Source organism: Hemitrygon akajei, unplaced genomic scaffold (genome assembly GCF_048418815.1).
Source record: "Hemitrygon akajei unplaced genomic scaffold, sHemAka1.3 Scf000077, whole genome shotgun sequence".
Classification (NCBI taxonomy): domain Eukaryota; kingdom Metazoa; phylum Chordata; class Chondrichthyes; order Myliobatiformes; family Dasyatidae; genus Hemitrygon; species Hemitrygon akajei.
The window spans coordinates 2,321,135-2,344,181 of NW_027331963.1; the positions used below are offsets into that span (position 1 = coordinate 2,321,135).

Consider the following 23,047-nt stretch of genomic DNA (forward strand, 5'->3'; position numbering starts at 1 on the left):
ACCTTCAGGATGAAACGACTATCGCCGGGTGGAACTGCCACCAATCATCACAAAGAGCGTGAAACGGCCGGTAATGACACAAATCAATAACTCCAATCCTACCGCACTGGTTACTCACCAATATTCTTACTGACAGAACCGCTCTGTAACAAATTCCAACTCTACCATCTAAATACAGCCCTGTGCAACTGGGTGTTGGACTACTGAAACAACCGGCTTCAGAAAGTCAGGATGTACAACCGCTCCTCACTCCCAATCATCCTCAACACGGACTGTGTGCTGAGCCCATTGCTGTACACTCTGTTCACACATGACCGCACGGCCAAACACCCGGGGAATCACATTGTCAAGTTCGCCAACGACACGACAGTGTGGGGTCGATCACTTATCAATGAGATGACATAGAGAGAGAAGGGCTCAAGGCCGGGTACACCCCAACCCACAAACTCACCCCACCACACCCTCATTACCCCGAGTTGAACATTTCCTGGCACCCACCATATGTACAGATACTCCTGTGCCTAACGTCACTTTATGGACACATCACCAATGTTTTAAGCTATGACATGTTTTTATATAATTCTGATATTTATCTCTGCGATTTTTGTTCCTGCATGAGATCCACAGCAACAATGATTTATGTTCCCCTTTACAACAGTTCACTGGATTGACATTAAACAATCCTGTGTATTGAACCTTGGGGAGAATACCACGACCACCCACATTATCTGTACACCCTCCTGATTTTATAAACTCCGATAATGTTACCCCCCATTCTCCTGTGGAATAAAGATCCAGCTCGGCCAACCTCTCCCTATAACTCGGCCCTCTAATCCACGCATCATCTTAAACAAACTCTTCTGCGCCCTGATAATGGCTTTCCTACGATAGTATGAAAAGAAAACACGTATTTAATTTTCGGTGTAGTCTTACCAACAATTTATATAACTACAATATAATGTCCATAATCGAGAATTCAATGCCTAACTGATGAAGGCCAGCATGATTAAAGCCTTCTTTTCCACCCTCGATACTTGCCCGTCCACTTTCAGTGAACTGTACTCCTGTACTCCCAGATCTCTCTGATCCACAACACTCCATGGCCTCCCATTCACTATACCAGTCCCACCCTGGTTTGACCTTCAAAAGTCACCATCTCTCACTTGTCTAAGTTGAAACCATTTGCCATTTCTCAGCCTATCTCTATAACTGACCCAAGGGCCCCTTGAAATTATTTGTAACCTGTTGCAATATGAAAAACAGACTTGCTAACGGTGCCAGGTATTCATGTCAAATCAATGGCATGAATAATGAAATACAGAGGTCCCAATACTGACACGCACATCCCACTCGTCACAGGCATCCATTCGCTAAATCCAATTTCAGTCATCTCCCTCTGCTTCCTGTCATTGAACCCGGTGTGAAACCACCTCGCAAGCTCCCCGTGAATCCCACGTGACCGAACCTTCCAGATGAGCTGCCACGCAGGATCTTGTTCGAGGCTTTACCAAAGTCCGCTTAGACAAAATCTCTGCCCTACGTCATCTATCTCCATCGTTACCTTTTCGGTCATCTCCAGAATATTTGTGAGGTATGATGTCCCAAAATATCTGAGAGGTATGATGTCCCAAAATATTTGAGAGGTATAATGTCCCACTGGGAATTGCGGTCGGTGATTTCCCCATAACCAATGTCTAACCAGCTTCACTGCAGATTGAGGAAATTCCAATCCGTGCTGTAGAATTACCAGCCCGGATTGAAGTCCATATACTGTGAGTTGCATGTTCTTAGAGACTCCATCCCTACATTATAACCCAGTCACAGATGCTTTGTTGCTGGCCATTTGACGTTGTGTTCCTGCCATTTTCGGTTCACAAACTAAGGTGAGAGGAGACCCTCAGGATCTTCTGCCTGCGTTGTTGTTCAGGCTGGTTTACCGAGCTGCAGATTGTGAGAGGATACGGATACACCTCGGCTTGTCTGCAGCTGCTAAACTATCTTTGATCACTGTCTTCTTGCACTGTGGGATCTTGCCCAGCACAGTTGGCTGCGATGTTTCCCTCAGGTTACCAGAAACACAATGTAAAATTATAAAACAGAAAATGCTGGGAACTCAGTACATCAGGGTACATCCGTGAAGGAGAAATGGTGGGAGACCCAGTTTCAGAACTGGGACTCTCCGAGATGCTGCCGATCTGCTGAATGTTTGCAGCATTCAACCATTTTACTTTAAATCTCCTGCAACAGCAGTTTCTCTTATTTTTAATGCAAAGATATTAACTGATTGTAAGGTTGCGGATGTTGTTCCTTTATTCAATAAAGGCAGTAGAGATCGCCCAGGAAATTATACACCAACGAGCCTTGCTTCAGAGTTTGGTAAATTGATCGGGAAGATCCTGAGAGGCAGGATTTATGGACATTTGGAGAGGCATAATATGATAAGGAATAGTCCGCATGGGTTAGTCAAAGGCAGGTCGTGCCTTACGAGCCTGATTGAATTTTTTGAGGATGTGACTAAGCACATTGATGAAGGAAGAGTAGCAGATGTAATGTATATGCATTTCAGCAAGGCATTTGATAAGGTACACCATGCAAGGCTTATTAATAAAGTAAGGAGGCACGAGGTCCGAGGGGTCATTGCTTTCTGGATCCAGAACTGGCTTGCCAATAGAAGGCAAAGTGTTGTTGTAGACGGGTCATATTCTGCATGGAGGTCGGTGACCAGTGCTGTGCCTCAAGGATCTGTTCTGGCACCATTTCTCTTCGTAATGTTTATAGATGACCTGGATGACGAAGTGAAGGGATGGGTTAGTAAATTTGATGATGACACAAAGGTCGGGGGTGTTGTGGATAGTGTGGAGGGCTGTCCATGGTTACAGCGGGACATTGATAGGATTCAAAACTGGGCTGAGAAGTGGCAGACGGAGTTCAACCCAGTTAAGTGTGAAGTGGTTCATTTGGTAGATCAAATATGACGGCAGAATATAGAATTAATTGCGACTCATGGCAGTGTGGAGGATCAGAGGGATCTTGGGATCCGAGTCCATAGGACACTCAAAACTGCAGCGCAGGTTGACTCTGTGGTTCAGAAGGCATGTGGTGTGTTGAACTTCATCAATCGTGGGATTGAGTTCAAGACCCAAGAGGTAATGTTACAGCTATACAGCATCCAGGTCAGACCCCACTTGGAGTACTTTGCTGAGTTCTGGTCACCTCACTACAGAAAGGATGTGGAAAACATAGAAAGGGTGCAAAAGAGATTTACAAGGATTTTTCTGGATTGGGAGCAACCCTTATGGGAATAGGTTGTGTGAACTTGTTCTTTTCTTCTTGAAATGGAGGATGAGAGGTGACCTGATAGAGGTGTATTAGATGATGAGAGGCATTGATCCTGTGGATTGTCAGAGGCTTTTTCCCAGGGCACAGTTTTAAAATGCTTGTAAGTAGGTACAGAGGCGATGTCAGGGCTAAGTTTCTTTTACGCAGACAGTGGTGAGTGCGAGGAATGGGCTGCCGGCGGCGGTGGTGGAGGCGGATACAGTACGGTCTTTTAAGAGACTTTTGGATAGGTATGTGAAGCTTAGAAGAATAGAGGGCTGGTAACCCTAGGAAATCTCTAAAGTATGTTCATGTTTGGGACAGCACTGTTGGCCGAAGGGTCTGTGCATTGTGCTGTAGGTTCTCTATGTTTCTATGCTTCTGTGTTCTCAGTTCATTCCATAAGGCCAATGCTCACAGCATCCTTTCCTCACACTATCATGCTGCTGTATTTACTCCCGAGGCCACTCTCCCTACCCTGAGAGGCAGTGAACACAGAGCGATAAAAAATGTGCAACTCTTCTTGCAGCTCTAGTGGGCTGTTACCCTGGAAACAGAGGAAGTGGCTCACCAAAAATAACCGAAAAGGGAAATAACAAACGCAACATCGTATGCTGAGAGTTTAATTATGATAAAGTTTAACACTGCAGCCATTTTGTAATGAAAAATCTAAAATTGTGAAGTCTGCTTTTGACGTGCAACTTTCAATTAATCGTCTAGTAGCTCTGGCTAACAAAAATGATCAATACTTAGCGATCAATAATATATTAACCACTGCCGTGAATACACCCAGTGACAGCCTCAATCACCTTCTGTTGCAACAAACTCCACAAATCGACAAATAAAGGGGAACATAAATCATTGTTGCTGAGGATCACATGCAGGAACAAAAATCGCAGAGATAAGTATGAGGATTATATAAAAACATGTCATAGCTTAAAACATTGGTAGTATGTCCATAAAGTGACGTTAGGCACAGGAGTATCTGTACATATGGTGAGTGCCAGGAAATGTTAAACTCGGGGTAATGAGGGTGTGGTGGGGTGAGTTTGTGGGTTGGGGTGTACCCGGCCTTGAGCCCTTCTCTCTCTATGTCATCTCATTAATATGTGATGGACCCCACAACTGTCGTGTCTTTGGCGATCTTGACAATGTGATTCCCCGGGTGTTTGGCCGTGCGGTCATGTGTGAACAGAGTGTACAGCAATGGGCTCAGCACACCGCCTGTGTTGAGGATGATTGGGAGTGAGGAGCGGTTGTACATCCTGACTTTCTGAAGCCGGTTGTTTCAGTAGTCCAACACCCATTTGAACAGGGCTGTATTCACATGGTACTGCAAATCTGTAATTTTATTGATGCATTGCTTCACGCCAAAGTGTTCGGTGGGGGTTCCAGATGTTTTTTGTTTGGTGGGGGGGGGGTTGTTGCTTTGGTTATTCGGAGACACAAGAATTTAATGGAATGTTTAACCATTTAATTGAACAAAGAAGGACACTTAACGATAATCACCACAATGTATTGTGTGATGTCCTTTGTAAATATCCTATAGCTGACATTTGAAACAGACAGGCCGCATCCAACAATGTGTTTTGATTTTGGAACAGCTTCTGCACTGCTGGAAGTTCTGTCGAGATGAAACTACCAACAGATTTACTGGAGGCATCTCATGACAGGGTTAAAACAGCCATTAGAATTTCAGCTCCACATTACAAAATGGCTGAGAGCTCAGTATTCATCTTTGTCACAATTAAACTCAACGTATGTGAGGTTGTTCCTTATTTCCTATTTTCAGTTAGTTCTGCTGAGCCACTTCCTCCATCACCAGGGTAACAGCCCACCAGAGCTACAGAGTGTTGAACATTTTTATCGCTCTCTGGTCACCGCCCCTCAGTGGCCTCAGGAGCCGGTGTGGAGGCCCGGATGCCTTGAGCAATCACTGCATGGAATATGTGATGTTTATGTTGCAATAAAGAGATAACTAATGATTGTAGGGAATGCATTTATGCAAATCTGTTTAGGACGTCACAAACCACAATCCCCTTGTTCATACATTCCTCCTCACTAATCTTCCACCAGATACTTATTCCTGCATACGGCCTAAGTGCTACACCTACCCGTACACCCCCTCCCTCACCTCCATTCAGACACAAAACAGCCCTTCCAGGTGAGGCAACACTTCACCTGGGAATCGGCTGGGGTCATCTATTGTGTCCGGTGCTCCCGATGCGGCCTCCTTCACACTGGTGAGACCCGCAATAAACTGGGAGGTCGTTTTGTCGAGCATCTCTCTATCATCTGCCACAAGGGAGACTTTGCAGTGGCCAAACATGTTAATTCTGATTCCCATTCCGACGCTTGAGCTATGGCCTTCACTTGTGCCAAGATGAGACCGGCTTCAGGGTGGAGGAACAACACTTTATATTCCATCTGGGTACCCTCCAACCTGGTTGTATGAATACTGAATTCTCCTTCCAGTAAACAGATCAGTGCACCCACTTCTCTATTCCCCACTCTGAACTTTCATTTCTGCTGACCACCCTATTAATTCCCCCCGGGTCCCCTCCTCCCTTTCTCCTATTGACAACTCTCAGATTCTTTATTCTCCAGCCCTTAACCTGCCCATCACTTGACTTCACCAATCACCTTCCACCTCCCCTCTTTCTCCATCCCGACCTTTTCATTCAGATCATTTCCCCTCCTCCTCAGGAATGAAAAAGGCTGGTGTTCCAAAATGTCGACTGTTTACTCTTTTCCATACACACTGCCTGTTGTGCTGAGATCCTCCAGCATTTTGTGCGTGTTGCTTTGGATTGAACGTTCATGCCAAGGGGCTGGAGACTACCCAGTCGGTATATGAGGTGTTGCTCCTCCAGCCTGAGTTTGGACTCATCGTGGCGGTAGAGGAAGCTATGCATGAGCATGTCCGAATGGGAATGTGAAGCAGAGTTGAAGTGAGTGGGAACGGGGAGATCCTGTCTCGAAGAAGCGGTCCCCCAATCTGCGTCGGGTCTCGCCGATGTGGAGGAGCCGCACCGGGAGCACCGGGTGCAATAGATGACCCCAACTGACTCACTAGTGAAGTGTTGCCTCAACTGTAAGGACTGTTTGGGGCCCTGAATGGTGGTAAGAGAGGAGGTGTAGGGACAGGTGTAGCACTTACGCTTGCAGGGATAAGTACCGGGTGGAAGATCTGTGGGGAGGGACGTGGGGACCAGGCAGTCGCGGAGGGAACGATCCCTGCGAAAAGCAGAGAGGGGTAGAGAGGGAAAGATGTGCTTAGTTGTGGGGTCCTGTTGAAAGTGGTGGAAGTTGCTGAGTATAATATAATGGATCCGGAGGCTGGTGGGGTGGTATGTCAGGACAAGGGGAACTCGGATCCTGTTGTGGTGAAGGGAGGATTGGGTGAGGGCCGAAGTGCGGGAAATGGAGGAGGTGCGGGTGAGAGCATCATTGATGACGGCAGAAGGGAAACCACGATTCTTAAATAAAGAGGAAATTAGAGATGCCCTGGAATGGAAAGCCTCATCATGGGAGCAGATGCAGCGGAGACCGAGGAACTGGGAACAGGGAAAAACATTTTTGCATGTGGATCCATCCCAGTTTCACTCTGCCTCCTCCTCCAGCTGCCTATCACCTCTCTCATCGTTCTGCCTTCTTCTACTACACATAGTGTTTTACCTTCTTTACCTTTCCTGCCAATCACCTCTCTGTTACCCCATCCCCACCCCTTGATCTTTCCCTTTACTATTTTTTCAACTGGCACCTACCAGCCATCTCCTTCCCACCCTACCCCCACCTTCTTTATAGGGCCCCTGCCTTCTTCATACGGGATATGAATCGAACCCGTAACTCTGAGAACCGGGAGGTGGAGAGATGGGGACGGGAAGATACAGCAGGAAAAATCAAAAATGTAGCTGGTGTAAAATGCGGCAGGTAGGTCTGACAGCGTGTGAGGGGCGAGGAGCTGAATCACCGGTTCAGGTGGGAGTCCCTCCACCTGTCACGTGATCCAGATTCTCATTCCCATTTCAAACGCAGATCTGCAGTATCTCAGGTTTTCGCTTCCGAGGCCCCGCCCCCGCTCTCACAGACTCCGGATGGGCGGGGTTTTCTTTCAGTTCTCTGTTGAAGCGGATCGATTGCTGGGAGCGGATGGTCCGATCGCTGTCTCCGGGGCAAATTGATCACGTTCTCATCGGTGAGTATTGAGGCCGGTCACTAGGGGTGAACGCGACCGACAATTTCACATCGGTGAGTGCTGAATCCGATCCCGGGGGAAGGGAACCTGATGCTGGGCAGAGAGTCCCGTCAACTTCCTTGAACTGGCGGCCTCGTCCCGCTTCCTGGACACAACCTGTCGTGGTCGGTCCGGGTTATGGGACCTTTACACCGAACCGTCTGAGGTGAGCCGCCGCTCAGCCCCTGGTGTTCTGGTCCCAGGAGCGGGATGAGGTGGTGATGCCGAGACTGAACCCATCCATTAAGATGTACCTGGGGAACTTTACCTCCATCACCCGGCCCGGTATCGGATCCAAACTTCACCTGGATCGACGCCTGGGGTCGATAATTGTTTTACATATTTCCAGCACACTGGAAGCGGCCGTTCGGCCTGTTGTGTTCTTGCAGTCAGAGGGTTAAACAGAATAATCGCACCCTCGGGACACTGTGTGAGTAGTTTAATCTTTCCCCGTTCAGACAGGACAGTGAGATCCAGATCTCTCACGTCCTCCCGGGGTGCTGGGAAGTTTATTTCCATCTTCTTTCCATGACTACGACTTGTCAAAATGCTGAAAGCTTTTCCGGTCATCTGGCCCTATTAATTCGAGAATTAACTATTTTTTTCATTTACCTGAGTTTCTCTGAATTGTACACTCCCTGCGGAATTTCCAAAGGAGCAACCCAGGCTGTCTAATATTTCCACACGATTGAAATGGGGAATCTTTATTTTGTTTTCCATGTACAGAGGTAGAGTGAAAATCGTGTCTCCGGTATTCTCCACACAGATCAATACATTGCAGTAGTACATTGAGGTAAAACAAATCATTCTGGTTACAGAGAAAGTGCAGTGCAGGTAGATATGTGGTGCAAGGTCACATCGATTTAGACTGTGAGGTCAGGAGTCCACTCATCACGCTGTTCGCTTCTAACAGCAGAATGGACACCGTCCTTGAGCCTGGTGGAATGTTTCTGTTTTATTTTCTCTTCTCCCCTATGGGGCATTAGAAATGAGAATGTTCAGGGTTATAGGGATCTTTCATTATGTTGTTTGCTTTACTGTGGTAGTGAGAAGTGTTGACAGAGTCCACGGAGGGGAGGTTGGTATCTATGATGTGCTCAGCTGTGTCCACAGTTCTCCACTATTTTATTCAGTTAAAGGAAGAGCAGTAGCCGTACGAATATATGAAGAATCGGGATGGAATACTTTCTGCGGTGCATTGAAAAAGTGTGTAGGGTAGAAAAGGACATATACCAAAGTTCTTATTGTTTGTTCTGGATTTGTTATATTGGAATCTGTTATCTACTAGTGCGTACTATTATTTCAGGGTCTGTGTATTGCGGCAGGAACATCAGAGATCGCCCTTCATCCCATTCTCCCATCTGGCTCCATCTGCTCATCCCCTGCCGATCTGGTTCAACCTCTGCCCGGCCTGTATCCCACCTCCTCAATGAGAAATATCAACCACCTTGTTCAATCTTTGTCCAGCCTGTATCCCACCACCTCATTGAGAAATATCAACCACCTTGTTCAACCTCTGTCCAGCCTGTATCTCACCATCTCAATGAGAAATATTAACCATCTTGTTCAACCTCTGTCCGGACTGTATCCCACCAATGATTATTCATCAACAATCTTTCTCCTACCGTTGTCTTCATTGTGAAGTATTTTGCCTTACTGAGTTATTTCTGAATTTTGTTTTTGTTACCAAGAAATAACAGAGAATTTGTTGAATGCAGCACAAGGAAGGGTAAAGGCAGCCATTACAATCTTAGCTGAAACGATACGAAATGGAAAAGGAGGGAATATGGTGTTGAAATAAATATCAGCCATGGTTGAGTGGTGGAGCAGACTCGATGGACCGAATTTCCTAATTCTGTTCCTCTGTCTTGCGTCTTTCCATGACTGGACGATGACTCTTACCATATCAGGTTTTATTACGTGTGATGGACAAATACAGATTTGTTCACTGAGGGATGTCCCAGTGGGTGTTGTAGGGACCGGTGCTTGGAGCCCACTTGTCCCCAAAGTGAGTCAACTATTTGACTGAGGAACAAAATTCAACATTTCCAAGACCAACACGAGGTAATCTGCAGATGTTGGAAATTCAAACAATACACACAAAATGCTGGTGGAACACAGCAGGACAGGCAGCATCTATAGGGAGAAGCGCTGTCGACGATTCGGGCCGAGACCCTTCTTCAGGACTAATTGAAAGGAGAGATACTAAGAGATTTGAAAGTAGTGATGGGAGGGGGGAATGCGAAATGATAGAAGGCCGGAGGGGATGGGATGAAGCCAAGAGCTGGAAAGGTGATTGGCGAAAGTCATACAGAGCTGGAGAAGGGAAAGGATCATGGGACGGGAGGGCTCAGGAGAAAGAAAGGGGGAGGGAAGCACCAGAAGGAGATGGGGAACAGGCAGGGTGATGGGCAGAGAGAGAAAAAAAGAACAAACATCTAAGTATGTCAGGGATGGGGTAAGACGGGGAGGTGGGGCATTAACGGAAGTTAAAGAAGTCAATGTTCATGCCATCAGGTTGGAGGCTACCCAGCCGGTAAAAAAGGTGTTGTTCCTCCAACCTGAGTGTGGATTCATCTTTACAGTAGAGGAGGCCATTGACAGGCATATCAGAATGGGAATGGGACATGGAATTAAAATGTGTGGCCACTGGGAGGAGCCGGGGTCGGGATCACTCTCTGCGGGCCGCAAATATCACTTTCCCATCGGTGAGTATTGAGACCGATCCCCAGCGGGGAGATCCGATGTTGGTCGTGAGCCCCGAACTGAGGGCCAATTACTCCTTTAGTACCCAGTTATATGGCCTCGTCAAAAATGTGTCGACTTCACTTAATCTGCATTGAATGATACAAACCAGGAGCCCAGGCTGTCTATTTCCGCAGAATTGAAATGGTATTCCCGCCAATAGGTCACGTGAGGCTGTGTGCTGCAGATCTATCCCGCCCTCCGCCTTGTGACGCAAGATCACGTGGTGTGTTGATAGTTCCCGGATGGGTGGTGATGCCTCCGCTAGGTTGTGCTGGGGAGATCTGATGTTGGCCCTGAAGCGCTCCTTGCATTTGTCCTGGACCTCTATGGCTGTTGTGTCTTCTTCCGGACTGGGGTGGGTGAGAAAGGAGAACGTCCCAGGTTGTGGGGATCTTTGATTTCACTGCCTGCTTTACCGAGGGACTGGGAAGTCCAGGGGGGAGAATGGTTTCTGTGATATGCTGATCTGTATCCAAAAGTTTCTGCAGTTCCTCACAGTCACGGGCAGAGGAGTTACCATGCAAAGTCGTGATGTATCTGGATGGGAAATTTTCTATGGTGTGTTGATATAAAAATTGGTGAGCGTCAAAGTATATATGGCAGCGTTCTTATTGTTTGCTCTAACTTCGTCATTTTAGAATCTTTTATGCAGTAGTATGTACTATTAATTCAGTATCTGTGTGTTGCTTGAGGACCATCAGTGATAGTCCTTAATCCCTTCTCCCACCTGGTTCCATCTGCTCATCCCTGCCCATCTTGTTCAACCTCTGCCCAGTCTCCTAACCCCCACTCCCGCCCGCTTCAGTGATATAGAACTACCATTTGGGTGAACTTCTGTCCAACCTTTATCCCACACCTCAATGTTATACATCAGCAATCTTTCCTCCAACCTTTGTCTTCATTGTGAAGTGTTCTTTTGTACCTTTGGCCTGGCTGAGTCATTTTCAGAATCGGTTATTGTTAGCTGGAATGCCGGAGGGTCATCAGGTCCCAGTTCTGTTGTGCATTGGTGTGGAGGTGCTAGTTTATGAACAGTGACGGGCTGACACACTGCAGCATTTTACTGGCATCAAAGAGTACTGGGAGAGTTGGTACTTGGGCTATAATCCTGTGATCAGCGTTCCAGCCATATGGAACTGTGGATGATTTAGCTTTAACATTGGATTGTGCTTCTACAGATGGGGCTGGATAGTCGTCCTTCTGCAATGAAGCAGAAATTTCGAGCAGCTGGACATTGGTTGTGGGGAAATCCGGGATTGTGAGATGGGTGGGGGACGATGTGTGAGACTCTCAGGGTTGTTAAATGACAGGTTCAGCTGTTTGACACTGTGAGGTTGGGAAGTGGATATCACAGTTTTTGATCCAGGTAAAAAGGACGCAGGAATCGAGCTGCTTGGACTTAAGAGGTGTTGAGAGAGTATTCCTGGTCTGGGATCAGATGTGTTTTTTTTTCTGGAGTTCCTTTGGAAGCAAACACTTCTACTGAGGAGAAGATGGGTTACCAGTCCATCCTCACAGGGAGAGGCTATGACTAAATGTGTTGATCTGTGTTTACAACAATAGAAATAGACTCGTGAGTTTTGGTGTTCAAACTGTGTTTGGAAATTCCCCCCCTCCCCCCCCCCCCCCCCCCCCCGCTGTCACCTGTCTGTCACTCGGTGGAAATCAGGCAGAATCTCAGGTTGCTGGAGATCTGCACTAAAAACTGTAAACGTTTGAAGTCATTCTGACAAAACATTATTAAACTGAATTGTAAAGTTTGTTCCTCTCCCCCCAGGTGTTCCTTACCTGCTTAGAGTTTCTGGTAATTCCAGTTTCTTTTTATTACATTCACCCTGGACTGGTTTATATTTCCTGAAATGCACCTGTTTTAACCTGGGAATGGAAATGACTCATCTGTGATAGTAGAACATTAAAGAAAGCACAACTTTTCCCTGAAAATTATCCTGCTACCAATTTGTCTGTTATTCCAGGAAATGTGTTCAGTGCAGTTATTGCTAAGAAGGTTTACAAGAATAATCACAGGAATAATTGGCTTTATGTATGAGGAGCATTTGATGGTTCTGGACCTGTGCTTAATGGAGTTCAGAGGGTCGATGGGGGTGGTGGGGGGGGGGGGGGGTGGAGTGTGGTTAAGGAAACCTACCGGATGCTGAAAAGCCTGGATCCAGTGGTCATGGAGAGGATGGTTCCATCAGACGGAGTGTCTGTAATCTTACAGCACAATCTCAGAATAAAAATGCTTCCGTTTAAAATTGAGATGAGAACAAAAATGGCCAAAAGCTGTCTGATCTGTAGAATCTGTTGCCGCAGAGGTAGGTTGATGGTGCCATTGAGTGTATTTATGACATAGATTACATATTCATGACTGCTAAGTCACTTCAGGGTTGCAGGAGGAAGGCAGGAATATGGTGTTGGAATCAATCTCAGACATGTTTGAGTGGTGGGGCAGACCAGATGGATCGAATCACCTAATTCTGTTCCTGTGACTTCTGTCTTACCAGGACTGTATGATGGCTCCTTCTTATCCCATATCGTTCTGTGATGTGTGAGGGTCAATAAAAAGTTGTCCACTGAGATCATTACATCTGCCTTCAAAGTTTAAATATCAGTCAGTTTTGTTTTTAGTAACATTTAGTAGAAAAGTTTGGTACTCCTTTTTATTGATAATGTACTTCATTATCTTTCATGTTAAAGTTAGACCTGCGGTGAGAGATTTATTGGAAGAAAAACCCAACTGGAAGCAAACCACAGCTGAAGACGAGGGAACAGCAACAAGTGTACCAGCCCGGGGATTGTGAGAATGAACTGGAGAGGACCCATCTGACTCGGAGATGCCAGGATTTAGTTAGGACAAAGTTTGGTGAGTCTCATTTACTCAAACACTGGTCCTTTAGACATTACATACCTGTACAAAGGAAGGTAGGAAATAGTTGGAGTGAGACTGAATGTGCCCAGAAGTAACAGATATGCCTCTGTCAGACCCAGTTCCAATCACTTCAGGTCTGGTAATATGCTTCGAGCAGCACAGCCGTTTAAAACCAGTCCCTCTCACTCACAGTGTTTACTCAGTTCTAGATCTTGCATCTCCTGAAGTAACTTTTGGTCAGTTCTGAGTGGGGAGAGGGAAAGAGAGGAGAGTGTTTATACTGACTGTCTTTTAAAAAGAGTAATTGTTTGAACTTGCTGCAAACTCTCTACCCATACCCTATACTTTCTCAATTAAATTATTGACCTAGATGACAAGTAGCAACGGGCGTAACCCCAGGGAACGTCACTAAGTTCGGGACTCGAGTTCATGAAACAGCCTCTCACCCTCTGCTTCCTACCAATCATCTGTTTGCAGACCCTGGGGCTCTGTAACAAACTCAATGTTATCAGGAAGATTAGTCAGTAATTAAAATGAAGAGAGAATTGTGGCCTCCTGAAAGGACACGCGAGCTGAGCTGACTGATTCATTGGACCAGATCCACCCTCGTTGACAACGTAATTTACCCCTTTCCCACCCACCCATGTCATGTTACTTCCGATCACCCACAGTACCCAAACCACCCTCCGTCCCGCCAGTGGCCCCACACCCTTCTGACCATTCACCCCACACCGACACATAGACAGGACCCCTTCACCCACGTCCACCCTCCCAGCTTGGGGAATCAGAGCAAACTGATCCCGCAATCTCGACTCAGTGCAAAACTAAAATCAGGTATGCAAGACTGGAGAGCCCGGAGCCTCCAGCTGTCCGGCTCGGGCCCGGCCCTTTCCCACTGCAACCAGCCCTGGATTTACACAAACCTGAGATCAACACCTTCCTCACGTCATCTGAACAGGAAACACCCCGGCATTAGCTGCGGTTGACATCGTCCTGCGAATTGCAGTAGGTCTCCTTATGCGGTCAAACTCCCCGTGTCCGAAATGGGGACCGGAACCGTACATGGTCGAACTCCCCGCTGTCCGAAGTGGAGACCCGAACACGACGTGGTCAAACTCCCCGCTGTCGGAAATGGAGACCTGAACCGTACGTGGTCAAACTCCCCGCTGTTCGAAATGAAGACCGGAACCGTACGCGGTCAAACTCCCCGCTGTCCGAAATGGAGACCTGATCCGTACCCGGTCAAACTCCCCGCTGTCGGAAATGGAGACCGGAACCGTACGCGGTAAAACTCCCGGCTTGGAAACGTAATCGCATGGTGGACTTGTTCGGTGACTGGTGAACATATGTGATTAACGACCCAGCAACTGCGGACTGAATAAATATTTAGTCTAACAATTCTAATCAGACACACTATCTCCTCGCCTTTCTCTCTCACCCCTGGCTACTTACCGCCTCTCCCTCACCACTCCCTCCTCCCAGTCCCTCTTCATCATCCAGCCCTCTACCCCAGTGCTTACTTCTTTCTCCCTCTCGCCCTCACCGTCTCGCCTCTCCCTCATCATCGCCCCTCTCAATCATCCTTGGTTCCTCATCGCCGTTCTCCCTCTCCCCCTTCTCTACCCCTCTGTTACACCCCTATTCGACCAGTCTCCCACTCTCTATCACCCTTTCCTCGCTTTCTACTCCCACCACTGTCTCTACTCCTCTTTTAACAAATCGTACTCCTCTCTCGTCTCTCTTCATCTCTTCACTCTCTCATGCCTGTTTTAATTTCTCTCACACTCTCTCCCCTCTGTCCATCTGTTTCTCTTACTCTTCCATTCTCTCTCCTATCCCACATTCCCTGTCTCTACCCCATCACTTGTCATCCCACTCCCAATCTCAGTCACCCTCTGTCTTCCCCTCTCCATCTCCTCCTCTCTCATGCACCCTCTCACCTCACTCAGACTCGTCTTTCTCACTCACTCACCTCTGCCTGTCTGTAACCTCCTCCATTTTTAACCCTCTCCCTCGCTATCTCTTTCCCAATGTCCTACCCTCTCCCCCTCGCTCTCCCAAGCAATCTCCCTGTTGGCATCCGTATCCCACACGGTCTTCTCCTCTATCTCACCCTCTAAATGCACCGCTCGTCCTAAGCGTTCCCCCTCTTCGCTCTCTCTCACTCTCTCTCAACACACCCCTGTTCCCCTCTCCCTTCCTCCCTCCCTCTCTCTCTCTCCTTCCCTCTCGTCACACCCCGCGCTCTCCACCTCATCCCATACTGTACATACATCAACAGTACTGAAATGCCAAGTGCCGTTTGTAACTGGGATATTTCTGGGTTTCAGATCCTCATTAATGGTCTTCTTTATATGAGGATCAGCAGGATCCTGGGGTTCGAGTCCATAAGGCACTCAGAGCAGTTACGCAGGTTGACTCTGTAGTTAAGAAGACATACAACGCATTAGCTTTCCTCAGTCATGGGATTCAGTTTAAGAGCCGAGAGGTAATGTTGCAGCTATGTAGGACCCTGGTCAGACCCCACTTGGAGTACTGTTTTTAATTCTGGTCGCCTCACTACAAGAAGGATGTGGAAACCATAGAAATGGTGCAGAGGAGATTTACAAGGATGTTGCCTGGATTGGAGAGCAGGCCTTATGAGAATAGGTTGAGTGAACTCCGCCTTTTCTCCTTGGAGCGACCAAGGAGGAGAGGTGACCTGATAGAGGGATATAAAATAATGAGAGGCATTGATCGTGTGGATAGTTAGAGGCTTTTTCGCAGGGCTGAAATGGCTAGCACGAGAGGGCATAGTTTTAAGGAGCTTGTAAGTGGGTACAGAGGAGATGTCGGGGTAGTTTTTTTTTTACGAAAATGGTGTGCGTGGAATGGACTGTCGATGGCGCTGATGGAGGTGGAAACGATAGGGTCTTTTTAAGATACTGCTGGATGGCTAGGTCCGTAGACCCAAAGAACACTATAACACAGAAACAGGCCTTTTGGCCTTTCTTGGCTGTGCCAAATCATTTTTCTGCCTAGTCCCACTGACCTGCAACTGGACCTTATCCCTCCATAACCCTCTCATCCATATACCTGTCCCAAGTTTTTCTTAAATGTTAAAAGTGAACCTGCATTCACCACTTCATCTGGCAGCTCATTCCACACTCCCAGCAGTCTCTGTGTGAAGAAGCACCCCACCCCCCCCCCCCGCCATGTTCCCTTTAAAATTCTCTGTTTTTTTCACCCCTAGCCTCAGTGTGAAAAGCCTGCTTGCATTCACTCTATCTATACCCACCATAATTTTATACTACTCTATCAAATCACCCCTCATTCTCCTACGCTCCAGGGAATAAAGTCCTAACCTATTCAACCTTTCTCTGTAACTCAGTTTCTCAAGTCCCGGCAACATCCATCTAAAAGTTCTCTGCACTCTTCCAACCTTATCAATATCCTTCCTGTAATTAGGTGACCAAACCTGCACACAATACTCCAAATTCGGTCTCTCCAATGTCGTATACAACCTCACCATTACATTCCAACTCTTATACTCAATACTTTGATTCATAAAGGCCAATGTACCAGAAGCTCTCTTTACAACCCTATCTACTTGTGACGCAACTTTTAGGGAATTATGAATCTATACTTCCAGATCCCTCTGTTCTACTGCACTCCTCAGTGTCCTATCATTTACCTTGTATGTTCTACCTTGGTTTGACCTTCCGAAGTGCAATACCTCACACTTGTCCGCATTAAACTGCATCTGCCATTTTTGCAGCCCATTCCTGCAACCGTCTGCAATCTTTGAAATCCTTCCTCACTGTCAACTACACCTCCAATCTTTGTATCATCAGCATATTTGTTGATCCAATTTGCCACATTATCATCCAGATCATTGATATGGATGGAAAAGAACAATGGACCCAGCACTGATCCCTGTGGCACACCACTAGTCACAGGCCTCCATTCAGCGTATCAATCCTCCACTACCACTCTCTGGCTTCTTCCATTGAGCCAATGTCTAATCCGATATACTATCTCTCCATGTATACCTAGCAAATGAATCTTCCTAACTAACCTCCCATGTGGGACCTTGTCAAAAGACTTACTGAAGTCCATGTATACAACATCCACTGCCTTCCCTTCATCCACTTTCCTGGTAACTCCCTCAGAAAACGCTAATAGATTGGTTAAACATGACCTATCATGCACAAATCCATGCTGACTTTTCCTAATAAGTCCCTGTCTATCCAAATACTTGTAGACCCTATCTCTTAGTACTCCTTCCAATAATGTACCTACTACTGATGTCAAACTTACCGGCCTATAATTTCCCGGCTTAATTTTTGACCCACTTTTAAACAATGGAACTACCAGAGCACCTCCGGCACCTGACCCGTGGATATCGACATTATAAATATTTCTGCCAGGGCCCCTACAAATTCAACACCAGTCTCCTTCAAAGTCCGAGTGAATACCCTGTCAGGTCCAGGGGATTTATCTACTCTGATTTACCTCAAGAAAGCAAGCACCTCCTCCTCTTCAATCTGTATGTTCCATGACCTCCCGACTTGTTTGCCTTGTTTCCATAGACTCCATTCAAGTTTCCTTAATAAATACAGATGCAAAAAAAAAAAACCCATTTAATATCTCTCCCATTTCTTTTGGTTCCATACATAGCCGACGACTCTGATCTTCAGGAGACCAATTTTATCCCTTATTATCCCTTTGTTCTTAACATACCTGTAGAAGCTCTTAGGATTATTCTTCACCCTGACTGCCAAAGCAACCTCATGTCTTCTTTTAACCCTCCTGATTTCTTTCTTAAGTATTTTCTTACTCTTTTTATACTCCTCAAGCATCTTATTTCCTCCCTGTTGCATGTAAATGTTATACATATATCTCTTCTCCTTTATCAGAGTTCCAATATCCCTCGAGAACCAAGGTTCCTTATAGTTGTTCGTTATGCCTTTAACCCTAACAGGAACAAAAAAAAAAATCTGCACTCTCAAAATTTCTCCTTTGAAGGCCTCCCAATTACCAATCACATCCGTGCCAGAGAATAACTTGTTCCAATCTACGCGTTTTACATCCTTTCTCATTTCTTCAAATTTGGCTCTTTTTCCAGTTTATAACTTCATCCCGAGGACCAGATCTATCTTTATCCATGATCAAGTTGAAACTAATGACGTTATGAACAATGGAAACAAAGTGTACCCCTACACACACTTCCGTCACCTGCCCTAACTCACTTCCTAATAGGAGATCTAATATTACATCCTCCCTAGTTGGTATATCTATATATTGTTTTAGAAAACTTTGCTGAACACATTTCTCAAACTCTAACCCATCTAGACCTTTAACAGTATGGAAGTCCCAATCAATGTGTGGGACTCCCACACATTTTAGACATCCTCTTTTAGACATCCTGATTTACTTCTTATGTGTTCTCTTGCATTTCTTATGCTCCATAAGAAACTGCCTGCCTATCCCTGTTATGCAACTCCATTCATTTTGTGCTTCACCAGGGTCTCAATATCTCTTGAAATCCATGTTTTCCCTATAGTTTCTATCTTTACCTTTTATTCTGACAAGCACATACCCGCTTTGTACTTTCAAGATTTTACTTTGAAGGTCTCCCATTTACCAAGCACACGTTTGCCATAAAGCAGCCTGTCCCAGTCCACAGTTGCCAGATCCTAGTGTTGATTCCAGGTGTTGATCCATGTCCTGAACACATCCACCTTTCCTACGCTGCTCCTTGTACTGTAATATTCAGGGCTCAGCATATTCACTGCACCATGCTCAACGTTTTTATTCCTGACTTTGTCTGAGGACTGAACAATAACTGTCTCCACAACCTCTCCACTACCATTCAGGCTCCCATTCCCCCTGCAACTTTAGTTTACCCCCACCTACCCCACCTCCCAGCATGCAGCTCTATCACCCCTTTGACTTTCCTCTCCCAGATCAATAAAAAGGACGTTCAGACCATGTACAGGCAGAGAGGAATAAATGGGGCACTTATGAACTACATGAAATTCAAGTGAACTCTTATGAAAGAAATAAAAGAAGGCATGAGGTTGCCCCAGCAAACAAGGTGAAGGAGAATCCTAATGGATTCTGCAGATATGTTAAGGGCAAAAAGATTGCAAGGGAAAAATTAATCCTCTCGAAGATCAGAATGGTAATCCATATGAGGAGACAAAATAGATGTGGGAGAGTTTTTCCTCATCCGTATTTACACAGGAGATGGACACAGAGTCTATAGAAGTGAGGTAAAGCTTCATGGACCCTGTACAGATTACAGTGGTGGAGGCGTTTGCTGTCTTAAGGCAAATTAGTGTGGATCAATCCCCAGGGCCTGACAAGTTGTTCCCTGTGACTCTACGGATGACAAGTGCAGAAATTGTAGCGGCCCAAGCACAGATATTTAAATCATCCTCAGTGACAGGTGAGGGACTGGAGGATTGGAGGGCAGCCAATGTTGTTCTGCTGTTCAAGGAAGACTCTAAAAATAATCTATCAAATTGTACATTGGTGAGTCTGACATTAGTACTGGGAAAGTTATAGGAAAGTATATGCAGGAACTGGATAAAAGTATTTGGATAGATGTGGACTGATTAAAAATAGACAGCATGGCTTTGTGCATGGTAGGTCATGTCTAGCCAATCTTATAGAGTCTCTCGAGGAAGTTATCAGTGAAGTGGATGAAGGCAAGGCAGTAGATGTTGTCTACATGGACGTTAGGAAGGCACTTTGCAAAGTCTCATATGGGAGGTTGATCCAGAAGGTTCGGTCACTCAGCATTCAAGACGAGATAGTAAATTGGATGAGACACTGTCTTTGGGAGAAGCCAGAGTGTGATGTCAGATCACACCTTGGCCACTAAAGTGATCTCATCTGAAATGTTGTACTACACCCATTGATGGATTTTGTAAATCTTTTTACAGGTTAAAAACGAGAAGGAATTTGTCTTCAGGAATCTCAAACACGGCACGCCAATTTTGCTGTCTCTATTAGATATTTATAAAGTGGAGTCGTCCGTCCTTCCTGCTCAGACTGTGGGGAGGGATCCACTAGGTCATCTGGCCAACTGTCAAGCCGGTCATTTTCCACAGGAGAAAGGCCGTTCACCTGCTCAGACATTGGGAATGGATTCACTCGGTCACCTCAATTGAAGTTACATCAGCAAATTCACGCTGGGCAAGAACGTTCACCTGTTCTTTGTGAGAGAGGAGATTCAGTCGGTTATCCCACCTGTGGACACAACAGTCAGTTTCCATTGGGCAGAGGCAGGTCATCTGCTGAATTTGTGGGGAGGGATTTACTCGGTCATCTCACATAATGGCTCTCCAGAGAGTTCACTCTGGAGAGCAGCCGTTCACCTGCTCGGACTGTGGGAAGGGATTCACTAAATTAACTCCCCTACTGAGACATCAGTCAACTCACGCTGGCGAGCGGCCATTCACCTGCTTAGACTGTGGGAAAGGATTCACTCGGTCATCCAGCCTACTGAGTCATCAGCGAGTTCACACTGGGGAGAAGCCGTTCATCTGCTCAGTCTGTGGGAAGGGATTCACTCACTTATCCACCCTACTGAGTCATCAGCGAGTTCACACTGGGGAGAAGCCATTCACCTGCTCGGACTGCGGGAAAAGATTCACTCAGTCATCCAACCTACAGAGTCATCAGCGAGTTCACACTGGGGAGAAGCCGTTCACCTGCTCAGAATGTGGAAAGGGATTCAGACAGATATCTCACCTACTGAGTCATCAGCTAGTTCACACTGGGGAGAAGCCGTTCACCTGCTCAGAATGTGGGAAGGGATTCACTCACTCATCCCATCTTCAGGGACACCGGCGAGTTCACACTGGGGAGAGGCCATTCACCTGCTCGGACTGTGGGAAGGGATTCACACAGTCATCTAGCCTTCAGAGTCATCTGCGAATTCACACTGGGGAAAGGCCGTTCACCTGCTCAGAATGTGGGAAGGGATTCACTCACTCATCCCATCTACAGAGACACCAGCGAGTTCACACTGGAGAGAGGCCATTCACCTGCTCGGACTGTGGGAAGGGATTCACACAGTCATCTAGCCTTCAGAGTCATCTGCGAGTTCACACTGGACAGAGGCCGTTCGCCTGCTCAGAATGTGGGAAGCGATTCACTCGTTCATCCTACCTACTGAGTCATCAGCGAGTTCACACTGAGGAGAGGCCATTCACCTGTTCCGAATGTGGGAAGGGATTCACTCAGTCATCCCACCTACAGAGTCATCAGCGAGTTCACACTGGGGATAAGCCGTTCACCTGCTCAGAATGTGGGAAGAGATTCACTCATTCATCCGACCTACTGAGTCATCAGCGAGTTCACACTGGGGAGAGGCCATTCACCTGCTCGGACTGCGGGAGGAGATTCGCTCAGTCATCCAACCTACAGAGTCATCAGCGAGTTCACACTGGGGAGAAGCCGTTCACCTGCTCAGAATGTGGGAAGAGATTCACTCGTTCATCCGACCTACTGAGTCATCAGCGAGTTCACACTGGGGAGAGGCCGTTCACCTGCTCAGAATGTGGGAAGAGATTCACTCGTTCATCCTACCTACTGAGTCATCAGCGAGTTCACACTGGGGATAAGCCGTTCACCTGCTCAGTCTGTGGGAAGAGATTCACTCAGTCATCCCACCTACAGAGTCATCAGCGAGTTCACACTGGGGATAAGCCGTTCACCTGCTCCGTCTGTGGGAAGAGATTCACTCTGTCATCCAACTTACTGGTACATCATCGAGCTCACAGTGGTGAGAAGCCGTTCACCTGCTCAGAATGTGGGCAGAGATTCACTCTGTCATGCAACCTACAGACTCACCAGCGAGTTCACACTGGGGAAAGGCCGTTCACCTGCTCAGTCTGTGGGAAGGGATTCACTCGGTTATCCCACCTACAGAGTCATCAGCGAGTTCACACTGGGGAGAAGCCGTTCATCTGCTCGGTCTGTGGGAAGGGATTTACTCACTCATCCACCCGACTGAGTCATCAGCGAGTTCATACTGGGGAGAAGCCGTTCATCTGCTCCGTCTGTGGAAAGAGATTCACTAAGTCATCCAACTTACTGGTTCATCATCGAGCTCACACTGATGAGAAGCCATTCAACTGCTCAGAATGTGGGAAGGGGTTCACTCAGTCATCCAGCCTTCAGAGTCATCTGCGAGTTCACACTGGAGAGAAGCCGTTCAGCTGCTAAGAATGTGGGAAAGGATTCATTCAGTCATCCCAACTACTGGCACACCAGTCAGTTCACACTAGGGAGTGGTCGTTGTTATGAATCCTTAGGTTTCGTTTGCTGTGGACTGTTATTTTATAAGAGAGAGAGAGAGAGTCTGACTTGCAACTTGTTTAAGTCGTTCGCAGCTTGTTTAGTATTAACCGAGGACACAGACACTCAGAGTCAGGCAGAAACGAAGGAGGGGAAATGGAACAGTCGACAGAAAGGAACTAGTAGCCAAGGGTCACTATTTGTGACTTTCCTATGCCCACAAGGGTGGGTTAATTATCGATTCGGCATAAAGTACATCGAATGTGTGGTGGTCATCTGGTTTGATCCATGAGAGTGGATCTGATTTGGGGTATCCTGTGAAGACCACTGATGCGTTACCCCTTGTCTGGGTGTGGCGTGGTAATACACTTGAAGACAATACGCCTTGTGAGAAGTCACTTTCGGTAATCATTTGTATGTGGATTTGGAACGACGGATAAAATCTACAGCGACTGTTCTCTCGTTTTACCACCGTGGAACCTATGGAATTCGACATAATTGCCTTCTCTCGACATTTAACCTGGATTACAAATATCTCTTTCATCACCTATTCCATGAATGAACTGAACTTTCATACATTA

General features: G+C 46.6%; 1 pseudogene; it reads left to right on the forward strand.

The window, feature by feature from the left end:
- The first annotated feature begins 7,459 nt into the window (after nucleotides 1–7,459).
- On the forward strand, nucleotides 7,460–22,770 carry LOC140722436 (uncharacterized; annotated as a pseudogene).
- Nucleotides 22,771–23,047: the final 277 nt, after the last annotated feature.